The sequence below is a fragment of the Bos grunniens genome, chromosome 29 (genome assembly GCF_055505025.1).
Source record: "Bos grunniens cultivar Pamir isolate PY7600 chromosome 29, Bosgru_T2T1.0, whole genome shotgun sequence".
In the NCBI taxonomy this organism is placed as follows: domain Eukaryota; kingdom Metazoa; phylum Chordata; class Mammalia; order Artiodactyla; family Bovidae; genus Bos; species Bos grunniens.
This window is the reverse complement of record NC_141193.1, coordinates 22341415-22354373: the sequence shown is the minus strand read 5'-3', so window position 1 is coordinate 22354373 and position 12959 is coordinate 22341415. Positions and strand designations below refer to the sequence as shown.

Below are 12959 nucleotides of genomic sequence, written 5' to 3'. Positions count from 1 at the left end.
AGGGAGGCCTGGCGTGCTGCCATTCATGGGGTCGCAAAGAGTTGGACACGACTGAGCGACTGAAATGAACTGAACTGAACTGGAAAAACCATAGCTTTGACTAGATGGACCTTTGTTGGCAAAGTAATGTCTCTGTTTTTTAATATGCTGTCTAGGTTGGTCATAGCTTTTCTTCCAAGGAGCAAGCGTCTTTTAATTTTATGGCTGCAGTTACTATCTGCCGTGATTTGGGAGCCCAAGAAAACAAAGTCTGTCACTGTTTCCATTGTTTCCCTATTTGCGATGAAGTGATCCCATGATCATTTTTTGAATGTTGAGTTTTAAGCCAGCTTCTTCACTCTTCTCTTTCACTTATCAAGAGGCGCTTTAGTTCCTCTTCGTTTTCTGCCATAAAGGTGGTGTCATCTGCATATCTGAAGTTATTGATATTTCTCCTGGCAATCTTGATTCCAGCTTGTGCTTCATCCAATCCAGCATTTCACATGATGTACTCTGCATATAAGTTAAATAAGCAGGATGACAATATACAGCCTTGATGTACTCCTTTCCCAATTTGGAACCAGTCCATTGTTCCAAGTTCGGTTCTAACTATTCCTTCTTCACCTGCATACAGATTTCTCAGGAGGCAGGTAAGGTGGTCTGATATTCCCATCTCTTAAGAATTTTCCAGAATTTGTTGTGATCTTCACACTCAAAGGCTTTGGCATAATCAATAAAGCAGAAGTTAATGTTTTTCTGGAACTCTCTTGCTTTTTCAATGGTCCAACGGATGTTGGCAATTTGATCTCTGGTTCCTCTGCCTTTTCTAATTCCAGCTTGAGCATCTGGAAGCTCATGGTTCACATACTGTTGAAACCTGGTTTGGAGAATTTTGAGCATTACTTTGCTGTGTGAGATGAGTACAATTGTGCAGTAGTTTGAACATTCTTTGGGATTGCCCATCTTTAGGATTGGAATGAAAACGGACCTTTTCCAGTCCTGTGGCCACTGCTGAGTTTTCCAAATTTGCTGACATATTGAGTGCAGCACTTTTACAGCATCATCATTTAGGATTTGAAATAGTTTAACTGGAATTCCATCACCTCCACTAGCTTTGTTCATAGTGATACTTTTTAAGGCCCACTTGATTTCACATTCCAGGATGTCTGGCTCTAGGTGAGTGATCACACCATCGTGGTTATCCCGGTCATGAAGATCTTTTTTGCATAGTTCTTCTGTGTATTCTTGCCGCCTTGTCTTAATATCTTCTGCTTCTGTTAGGTCCATACTGTTTCTGTCCTTTATTGTGCCCATCTTTGCATGAAATATTCCCTTTGTACATCTAATTTTCTTGAAGAGATCTCTAGTCTTTCCCGGTCTATTGTTTCCCTCTATTTCTTTGCATCTATCTCTGAGTAAGTCTTTCTTATCTCTCCTTGCTATTCTTTGGAAATCTGCATTCAAATGGGGAGGAGGGGGTAGGCTCAGGGAAACTGATTAGGAGGCTGTTGCTGAGCCAGGTGTGGCAGAGGTGATGGAGAGGAGGAAAGTGCAGCTTGCTTTGCCTGGGGGCAAAAGACAATGATTAGCTTGTGTCAGGACATACTGACCTTCTCCCATTTCTGGATTGGGAAGGCGGTCCTAGAACCCAGGGTCATTCAACAGCCTGGGGGGCTGAGGGAGCAGGGGCTTCAAGGCTGGAGGTCTGACCATTGGGGAGAGGAATGGTGGGGAGCAGCAGGAGAAGGATGGAGCCCAGCTGAGGAAAAGGAGGCTGCAGATAGGAAGGGTTTGCAGAGAAGGTCAAAGGGCTTGTGATGGAGCTGCTGGCTTTCCCCAAGAAGGTTAATCCTGCTGGAAAAGTTGAGCAAATTCTTTAAATTTGAGGCCGATCTTAGGTGAGTTTAAAGGGCCAATTGCTAGGGACTTCCCTGGTGGCCTAGTGGTTAAGACTTTGCCTTCCAATGCAGGGGGTGTGGGTTCAGTCCTCGGTTAGGAAACCAAGATCCCACATGTCTCATGGCCAAAAAACCAAAACATGAAACAGAAGCAATGTTGTAACAAGTTCTATGAAGACTAAAAATGGTCTGCATCAGCACCATCTTTCCAGATTCCATACACATGCATTAATATGCAATATTTGTCTTTTTATTTCTGACTTAACTTCACTCTGTACCATAGGCTTTAGGTTCATCCACCTCCTTAGGACTGACTCAAATGCTTTCTTTTTTATAACTGAGTAATATTCCGTTGTACATATGTACCACAGTTTCTGTATCCATTCATCTGTCGATGGACATCTAGGTTGCTTCCATGTCCTAGCTATTGTACATAGTGCTGCAGTGAACACTGAGGCACACATGTCTTTTTCAATTATGGTCTCTTGCATTGCAGGCAGATTCTTTACATTCTGAGCCACCAGGAAAGCCCCCTTCAATTATGGTTTTCTATTGCAGAAACCAACACAATATTGTAAAGCAACTATCCTCCAATTAAAATTTAAAAATAAAATTTAAAAATGGTCCATATCCAAAAAAAAAAAAAATTAAAAAAAACAAATAAAGGGACACTTGCTTTCCACGCTGGATTTCCTATCACCAGGCTCACCTTTGGGTCTGGGCAAATTCTGCCCGGGCCTCTTGACTGCTCTCGGCCCTGCTGCTCATCTGTTCATCCCCTCATTTAACAAACACACATTGATCCTGATGCTAGGCCAGAGCTGAAAACATAAAAGGTGAGGATGTCCTTGTTCAGCTCAGAGCTGAATGAGAGGGACCCCTCTAGTGACACATAATAATAATTTGATGAGATTCAGCCTGGAGTTCATAGCTAAGAACTTTGGGCTTTATCTTATAGGAGAAACAGTCCCAGTTATCAGGGGAGCGGGAAGGAGGGAGTGACTTGCCTTGTAGAGGGTAGAGGAGCATTGAGCGATAACTTCACAGAGTTGAATCTTAAAGGATGAGTATGATTTTGCCAAACAAGATCTAAACAAACCACCATGCTGTCATTGTCTTAACAATGATAGTCACCATTTATCACAGGCTTTGTCTATGTCAACGCTGAGTCCTTTATTATCCACTGAGCACATCTTATGTCTGATGTAAAACTGCTCAGTTCAGTCCCAGTAAACACCTTGTTGTTGAGTTTGGTGATCACAGAGCTAGAAAAGGGGCTTCCCCAGTGGCTCAGGGGTAAAGAATCAGCCTGCAATGCAGGAGATGTGAGTTTGATCCCTGGGTCAGGAAGATCCCCTGGAAGAGGAAACAGCAACCCATTCCAGTATTCTTACTGGGAAAATCCCATGGACAGAGGAGCCTGGCAAGCTATGGTCCAAGGGGTTGCAAAGAGTTGGACACAACTGAAGTGACTAAGCATACCACATACAACTAGGAAAAGGGAGATCTAGGATTTGAATCCAGTTTTTCCCACTGTACTGTCTCCCCCACCAACTTATTAAGAGGCATGTGTAAGGAGCATGTGTAACAACCCATTGTTTTCTTCAAATCTTTCAATTCAGAGACACACTGAGGCATAGAGAATTGTGATGCCTTTGACAATGAGTAACAATGACTAAACAGGCAAAGTCTAGCTGAACTGGTTAAGCACTGATCTGATTTAGTTTTCCAGTCGTGGTTGCCCTTCCTGTGATAAGAATGATCCTGCTGATGATCTGCATAGGCACACCACTAGCCTAGTTACACATGGCAGACATAAGCGAAATGGAAGACTTGAGCCTCTCTCTCTCTTTTTTTTTTAATATTTATTTCTTTAACTGCACGGGTCTTAGTTGTGGCACTCAGGATCTTCAATCTTTGTTGCAGCATGTGAGATCTAGTTCCCTGTCCAGGGACTGAACCTGGGCGCCCTGGAGCTCAGAGTCATAACCACTGGACCACCAGGCAAGTCCCAAAGACACCAGTCTTGTCCTCAAACATCTATGATGCATGCCATTGAGATTCAGACAAACACGGAAAGCAGTTCACAAAATAAGGGCCAAAATAAAGTAAGATTCAGGGCCAGTCATAGGATGGAGGAGCAAGAATTTGACTTCACTCAGCTGCAGAAATTCAGAGAAAAGTAAGACTTGAGGGTTGGCTAGGACCTGGGTATCGCAGAGGAAGGAGGGCCACCAGGCCCTCCAGGCAGTCCTAGTGGGCTGAGAAAGAGGGGAAGAGGGCCTAGACATGGCGTGTGCTCAGTTGTGAGATAGGGCAGGCTGGTATGGCTGGAGCAAAGGCTCAGGCTTGAAAAACCAAGGGATTAAGTAAGATAAATAGGTTGGGGTTGATGATGAAAGACAAGAAAAGAGGCTATGAAATTTGAATTTTGTCTTCATAGACCTCGGCAAGTCATTGCAGACTTCTGAGTCGGGGAGAAGCTGTATAAACAAGCCTGTAAACTATTTTAGCCCAAGGAGGCCCTCTCTTCCTAGAGGATTGGAATCCGGTCTCTTTGAGATGGTCCTCACAGCTCTGGTGAACTCTGAGTCTTTTGCTGGGATGTTTGAACTCGATAGCTGCTCAAGAGCAGTCAGAGAATGGGGTCGTGTGAGAACGGGGCACGGCGTCAGGTCCCACCTCTTATGTGCAGACAGCAGTGATGAAGAGTGCCGATGATGGGGATGGACTGGAATTCAGAGGTGGAGGGTTTTGTGCCACATTGCAGAGCAAGCTCCTGGCAGAGCTGGAACCAGCCACCCCAGCAGGAGGTGAGAGGAACCTGTATCTTTGGGGAAATGCCCGAGGGTCCTAGTAGGCAAATCACAGGGCTGCACTATGCAAACACAGGCCCTGGAGGGTCTCCAGACAGAATGGATTCTCTCCAGGCTCTTGGGCCAGTGAGGACAAAGACTCCAGTGTTTCTGCTCGTGGGGCAGATACCAGGGTGGGGCAGCTCCCTAAAGTGGACAGGGGGCAGGCCTTTGGTTTGGGTGTCTGGCCAGAATTCCAGAGGCTCAGTCCTCAGCACTGCCCTGTTCATCTGAAAAGTGTAAATCAGACCCGCTGAACAGGCAAAGGTGTTCTCCAGGGAAGCCTGCCATCCATCAGAGGTCAGAGGGCGCCCTGGTTAAAAGCCTCAGGGCCCAGAGCTAAAAATCAGGGGCAGAGCCACTGCTTTCCTTGGGGATCTTGTGGGGACAGAGGGACCTTTTCTTCAAGCTGAAGGTCCTGGCTCCTCCTGTCCCTTAAGCATCTGGGCCATTGGGTCACAGGGGCCCATGTCTCCCCATCTGTCTCTCTGTCTCTGTCCGCCTCCGTGCCTATCCAGCTGCCTGTTAATTGGACCCCAGCCCAGCTCCAGGGTCAGGGCAGTGGTATTACAGACTGCCTGCAAGCCTCTAGAGGAGAAGGACTTTGTATGATGACAAAACAAAGGGAACGAGTTTTCTCTGGAAAGATCTAAAAAGGCACACGCGGGACCCTCCTCGGGCAAGGTGGGCATGAGCATGGGGGAGGATGGCCTTGCCCTCTGGCCCAGACTGTCTTTCACTTTCCTCGGGCCCTTCTGCCCTATGAGTTGCCCTGTTATGCTCAGAGGAAGAGATGGCAGTGACAGAAAAAGATGACAGGCTCTCTTTCTGCCTTGAAGCTTTCTCCAGGCTGGTGGGAACCAGGCAGTCGTCAGTTCTGGGAAAGGGGAAATCTGTGTGTATTGTAGCCCTGAAGCGGTGCCCTGCGTAGGACACATGGGCATCACCAGGGACCGTCCTTCCCCTCTCGGCTATGTATTTATTAGTCCCCCAGTGGGGCAGGGTTGGCGTCTTTTCCCTAAACTGGTGTGATTCCCTCTGTGCTGTGTGAGGGGTGAGGGCAGGGACAGAGGAACAGCTGGAGCAGAAAGACAGAGAAGCAAGCACTGCAGCGAGATGCAGAGCGGGAGCTCTGGCCCCTCAGGGCCAGAAAGGGTTGCAATTAGAAGGAGGGGCTGCCGGACACACTGGGCAGGCAGGTCAGCCTCTTTCTGCAACCCTGACTCGGGCCTTGTCCTCTGCCCCTGGCAATAAGGGCTTTGGCAGAGGAGGGGCAGTGGGACCAACAGCCAGCAGCAGCAGCATCCACGCGCGACAAGTTATGCCCTCTGAGATGTGGGGAGCTTCGGTGTGTGTGTGTGCTTCATCTTTGCACGCTCAGGCCCTAATACATGGTAGATTCTCAATGCATGGAGTCTACATTGAAGCAGTTTGCATCTGCCCAGAAGAAGGGAGGAAGCAATAGTTAAAAGTCTACCTAAGACCAGAGCTGTCCTCTGCCAAAATAGGTCTCAGACCCCTGGGACACGAGGCAGGGGAGGCTGACACGAGCTGAGCCCCCAGGAGTGGCCCACCCCACTACTTAGGACACATCACCTTGCCTCGTCCTTCAGGAAGCCCAGCGTTTCCGTAGCATTTACACTGCAGGCTTCCCTCTGTGCCAGTAAGAAATACAAGAACAAAGAGAGGTGGGGAGGTTGGAAGAGCGAAATATCCGGAGCCAGAAGACATGCTGTGTGCCGGCTTGTCTTCTTAGGCAAGTCTGATGTTCGACTTTCCTCAGCCTCGATATCCACCTTGATACGATGAGATCAACTACCCAACAGGAAAAAAGATATTTCGCATAAATTGCAGATGTGATGTAAATACGTGTGACCTTCTGCAAGTCATTATTCTTTCAAATGAATATGCGTTTAGATCTGGCAACTCCACATCTATAAACTTCTCCTAAGACAATAATCAAGTCTGGAGCAAAACTCAGCTATAAGAATGGGCTTTATGGGACTTCCCTGGCGGTTCACTGGTTAAGACACTGCCTTCCAATATAGGGGTTGTGAGTTCGATCCCTGGGTCGCAAAGCTGAGATCCCACACACTTCCTGGCCAAAAAAAAACAAAACATAAAACAGGAACAATATTGTAAAATTCAGTGGAGGCTTTAAAAAATAGTCTATTAAAAAAAATAAAGGAATGGGAATTATTTGTTTATAGTAGCAAAATCTGGAAATAATAGACAATTGGTTGGATAATTATAGTACATCTGTAAATGGAACACCACATAGTCACTAAGATCATATGCAAAGGTATTTATGATATGCTGCTAAATATAAACAACTGCTTCCAGAACAAACAATATGTATAGTATGTGCTGTTTTGAAGAAAGAAGGGTTTTACCCTTCATATTAACTGTGATTATTTTTGTATGATAGGATCACAACTCACTTTAAAATTTCTGGGATTTCCCTGGAGGTCCAGAGGTTAGGAGTTAGTACTTTCACTGCCAGAGGCCAGGTACAATCCCTGGCTCGGAAACTAGATCCCACAAGCTGCAACACACCACCAAAAAAAAAAAAAAAATTCTCTGTCTTCTTTATTTTGTGCAATAAACATATATTAGTTTGTAAAGGTAATAAAAATTGTTACTGTATTGAAATGAATGCATGCTCAGTCACTCAGTTGTGTCTGACTCTTTGCAAGCCCATGGACTATAACCCGCCAGGCTCATCTGTCCATGGGATTTTCCAGGCAAGAAATACTGGAGTGGGTTAACATTTCTTTTTCCAGGGGATCTTCCCAACCAAGGGATCCAGTGTGAGTTCCTGCATTGGCAGGTGGATTCTTTACCACTGCCCAACCTGGGAAGCCATTATATTGAAATATTGCCCTCTAAAGATTGTTTAAAGAGTTAAAGAAGATATTACATACCAAAGTACTTTGTAAACTGAACAATTACGTGGATGTAAGACAGGGTCTCTGCCTATGAGGAGTCTCCAGTTTGGAAAGAGATGAAAGACGTGTAAAATAACTAGACCATAATACGAAATGTGGCGAGAGCTTTCAGAAGATGACAAGCAGTGTATTCCTAGGAAACTCAGAGGGAGATACAATGGCGGCCAGCTGTAGAGGAAAAAGCCAGAATGTCCACGCTGAACACTCAAGAATCGTGAGAGTCTTTTCAGGTAGAAATGTAGAACTGGGGCACTGAGAACAGCAGGAGGTTGTGGGGCAGCTTGGGGAATGGAAGGTGTTGTGAATGGATGGAGGGTAGGCAGTCTGCAGGTAAAGGGTAGAAGCTGAGCCCAGAAGGCAGAGTGGTTTGCCGTGAGACTGAACACCTGTAGGTGCCTGTGAAGAGGGAGTCACTAAGGATTCTGGAGTGGGAGGTAACACAGCTGTGCACCCATCCCGGGCGTGGGTCTGGATGGACGCAGGATGCAACTGGCTGCCTGGGAAGCCTGGAGGTGGCTCACAAGTTGGAGGGACTTGGCCCACGTGACCAGAAAGGAGGGCCCTTTCTAGGAATGTCCCTGAGAGTGGAAATGCTGCAGGAAGGGGGACCCCTTCCGGGTCCCGAAACTGGGCTCTTGTCTAACACTTGGAAATGAATTGTCTGAGGAGACACGTGTGCTGACAAAGCAAGAGATGTTATTGGGAAAGGGCACCCGGGCAGAGAGCAGGAGGGTAAGGCAACCCAGGAGAACAGCTCTGTCACATGGCTTGCAGTTTGGGGTTTTATGGTGGTGGGGTTAATTCCTGGGTTGTCTTTAGCCAATCATTCTAAGTCAAGAATCCTTCCTGGTGGTACATACCTTGTTCAGCCAAGATGAATGCCAGAGAGGATTCTGGAAGGATGAATGACAGAGAGGATTCTGGGAGGTGGTCAGACATGTGGTGTCTCATTTTGACCTTTCCTGAACTCTTCCAGTTGGTGGAGGCTTATTAGTTCTGTGTTCCTTTCCAGGACCTCCTGTCATAAAACAACTCATGCAAATGGTTACTATGGTGTCTGGCCAGGGTGGGTGGTTTCAATCAGTGTTCTTTCCCTAACAGAAAGGCTGGAGACCATCTTCCGCCTGGACTGGAAAGGGATGGGAAGTGGGGAAGTGAGAAGAGGAGGACATGAGGTGGGGCTTAAGGAGGGAAGACGTGGGCTTGTCCCCCAGTTTTGTTCTCTGAAGTTGGGGGCAGAGGACTGGGAGTCACTCACAGAAGTCACAGTCAAGACCAGTGGAGGAGAAGTGGCCTGGAGTAGGAGTACCTTGGTGCTCATGGCATCCTCGCTGGGCAGTACCAAGGGGCCTGAGCCTCCTGCCACTTAGAATGTCTCATATCCGCCATCTCTTTTCTGGAGAAATCTGAGTCCAGAGTGGTGAAGGGGGTTGTTTCAACCCAGATTGTGCTCATGGAAATTCATCAACCACCCTGCCTGTTCTTGGAGTTCTTCTCAGCTCATCCCATCTCCCAGCTCCCCTGCTTCCTCGGGCCTGCAGCTGGGAATTCATGCACCCTTCAGGATCCAGGATGCTGCGCTTCTGCCATCCTCACCTCCCAGCAGTGCATGTAGGCCAAACACACACACACACACGCACGCACAACTCCCAGGAAGGAAGTAGGCAAGTCTTGTTCAGGCAAATGTCTGAATTCCCAGTTCCCAGGGCAGCTCCAAGCCCAGCCGCTGTTTAGCTCCTCCTGTTGTCATGTCACTAGTTAATTACATTCTTTACTAAGGTGCAAATGTGTTTTTACAGGGAGACTAAGATGGTGTTAACTAGGAAGGAATTATCAATGTTAAAGACACACTTACCTCTGGTTGCAGGGTTGGGGCTCTTGGCTGGAGGTGGTCCCTGAGACTGCCCTGAAAACAAAGCTCAGGTATAGCAGCCCCCCTCCTAAACACCCCCATCCCACGACCCCCTGTCATCCTTGCCCCAAGCGCAGCCTCAACTGGAGTCAAATTAGAAACTCGATCCACAAGGAGAAATTGATGTGTTTGGGAAGTGTCAGGCCAAGCCTTATACCAATGCTGACCACCAAACTCATTTTTGAACATTTTGGTCCATTTCAAATGTTGAGAAACAAAATCCATTTTAATCTAATTATTTAGAAAAGGCAGAGGAAACAGAGATCAGTTTGCCAACATCCATTGGATCACAGAAAAAGCAACAGAGTTCCAGACAGATATTTACTTCTGCTTTATTGACTATGCCAAAGTCTTTGACTGAGTGAATCACAACAAACTGGAAAATTCTTAAAGAGATGGGAATACCAGACCATTTTACTTGCCTCCTGAGAAATATGTATGTAGGTCAAAAAACCACAGTTAGAACCAGACATAGAACAAGAGACTGGTTCCAAATTGGGAAAGGAGTATGTCAAGGCTGTATATTGTCACCCTGCTTATTTAACTTATATGCAGAGTACATCATGCGAAATGCCAGGCTGGATGAAACACAAGCTGGAATCAAGACTGCCGAGAGAAATATCAATAACCTCAGATATGCAGATGATACCACCCTTATGGCAGAAAGTGAAGAGGAACTGAAGAGCCTCTTGATGAAAGTTAAAAAGGAGAGTGAAAAAGCTGGCTTAAAACTCAGCATTCAAAAAAACTAAGATCATGGCATCTGGTCCCATCATTTCATGGGAAATAGATGGGGAAACAGTGACAGACTTTATTTTCTTGGGCTCCAAAATCACCACAGATGGTGACTGCAGCCATGAAATCAAAAGACCCTTGCTCCTTGGAAGAAAAACTATGACCAACCTAGACAGCACATTAAAAAGCAGAGACATTACTTTGCTGACAAAGGTCCATCTAGTCAAAGCTATGGTTTCTCTAGTAGTCACATATGGATGTGAGACTTGGACCATAAAGAAAGCTGAGTGCCGAATAATTGATGCTTTTGAACTGTGGTGTTGGAGAAGACTCTTGAGAGCCCCTTGGACTGCAAGGAGATCCAACCAGTCAATCCTAAAGGGAATCAGTCCTGAATATTCATTGAAAGGACAGATGCTGAAGCCGAAGCTTCAATACTTTGGCCACCTGATGCAAATAACTGACTCATTGGAAAAGACCCTGATGCTGGGAAAGATTGAGGGCAGGGGGAGAAGGGGACAACAGAGGATGGGATGATTGGATGGCATCACTGACTTAATGGACATGAGTTTGAGCAAGCTCCAGGAGTTGGACAGGCGATAGACAGGGAGGCCTGGCGTGCTGCAGTCCATGGGGTCACAAAGAGTCGGACATGACTGAGCGACTGAACTGAACTGAATCTAATTATGGTCTTCCCTGGTGGCTCAGATGGTAAAGAGTCCTTCTACAATGCAGGAGACCCTGGGTCAGGAGGATCCCCTGGAGGAGTGCATGGCAACCCACTCCCATATCCTTGCCTAGAGAATTCCATGGACAGAGAAGCCTGGTGGGCTACAGTCCATAGGGTCACATGGAAAAGACTCTGATGCTGGGAAAGATTGAGGGCAGGAGGAGAAGGGGGAAGCACAGGATGAGATGGTTGGATGGCATCACCGACTCAACGGACATGAGTTTGAGCAAACTCTGGGAAATGGTGAAGGACAGGGAAGTCTGGCATGCTGCAGTCCATGGGGTCGCAAAGAGCTGGACACTACTGAGTGACTGAACACCAACAAATCTAATAATAAATAAATAAGTCATGCAGCTGAAGCCCCCTTTAGGTCAAGGCTGTTCTTCACTGCTTTTGGTCCTTTGCCCTCCAGACTCTTCCTTCCTGCTGCCGACCAGTGCCCTCCTCCCACCCACCAGTGTTCAGACCCCCAGATGAAGCCTGTCTGCTGGGAAAGCGTCTGAAACTCCTGCACACATCTGAGCAGGTGGCAACTGCCACTTTTTCTCTGAGTTCCCTACAGTTTAAAGCAAGAAACCGGCTGTGCTTCCCCAGGCTTCACAAATCACTCAGTGACCTGACCACACTTGGGGCAGAGGGGCTGTCTGGTTCCAGGAGACCAGATGGGCAATCACAGGCCATTTCCTGCCGAGAGAAGGGCTGGGCTCTAACACGGCTCGGTGGGTCTGAACACCCAACGAGGAGAGGGGCTTGAATGATTGTGTAGTAGGAGGTCTGCAGAGCACACAGAGTGTATCCTTCACCACCAGCCTGGGAGGAGGGGGAGCAGAGTGGGGTCCCCCTTTATCCCTGCACCTCTAGCCTTCCCTTCTGAGTGCTGCTCTTCCCTTTCTCACAGGTGCGCTGGTTCTGGTCAACAGGAAGGATTGCTGGCCCAGCTGGAAGTGAGGAGAGGACTGAGTGCCCTGAGGGCCATCCTAGAGGCTGCCGGGATCACCGAACAGTAAGAAACGTTCTCCATCCTTCAACACGTGGTTAAACCCTCCAGGCTTCCCTGAAGACTCAGATGGTAAAGAATCCGACTGCAATGCAGGACACCCAGGTTTAATCCCTGGGTTGGGAAGATCCCCTGGAGAAGGGAATGGCAGCCCACTCCAGTATTCTTGCTTGGAGAATCCCATGGATGGAGGAGTCTGATGGGCTACGGACCATGGACTAGCAAAGAATTAGACACAACTGAGTGACTAGTACTTAGCAAACCCTCCAGGCAGATTGTCTTTTCTTCGGACAACCTTGAGAAGCAGCCCATAACGTTAGCTGACACTTACTGCACATGACCTCAGAACACGCAAACCCGTTCTGTTTCTCCTTGGCCCCTGGAGGATGGGGCGAGAGCTATGCCTAGTCCCTGCCTACCTCTATTTCGCTCTGCATATTCCATGAACAAGAAACTCTTGTTGCTATGTAGGGATGGGCTGTTGCTCACACCCATGACGGTAATACTTGTCCAGCCCTCTGGAGCAAGCCTTGTCTCCAGGAGTGTTTGTGAAAAACTCAGTTCCTGGACCTCACACCAGAGATCCCAAATTGTGAGTCTAGGTTTAGACTGAGAATCTGCACCCTGCCCCCAGTGTTTCTGATGAACACAGAGGAAACTACATCGAAGATGTGTGTGATGAACTATGAGAACTAGTTCCTTAGAGAGTATAAAGCAGAGAATCTCACTTAATCCTCTTATCAGATAGGGTTCTTAAAATCGCCTTAAGTAACCTGATGATCTCACAGACCTAAGTAGCAGTGTAGGCAGGGGTTTAGAAATCCAGTTATCCAAAACAAGTCTTTTTTCTTTCCAGTATGCCATGATAAGGGCTGGATCTGTTATGGTGAGATGGGCTCCACCCC

At 47.3% G+C, this 12959-nt stretch overlaps 1 protein-coding gene across 8 annotated transcripts in view; it reads left to right on the top strand.

Annotated features, from left to right (window-relative positions):
- PKNOX2 (PBX/knotted 1 homeobox 2) overlaps positions 1-12959 on the top strand; it is a 298210-nt gene that overhangs the window by 181837 nt on the left and 103414 nt on the right. For 6 of the 8 annotated variants that reach the window (XM_086385524.1, XM_086385523.1, XM_086385527.1 and 3 more), the window contains one exon: positions 11956-12060. The exons of the other annotated variants lie outside the window; for them this stretch is intronic. The gene's annotated coding sequence lies outside the window, so the exon portion shown is untranslated. The remainder of the gene's footprint in view (positions 1-11955; positions 12061-12959) is intronic. 8 annotated transcript variants of the gene reach the window in all.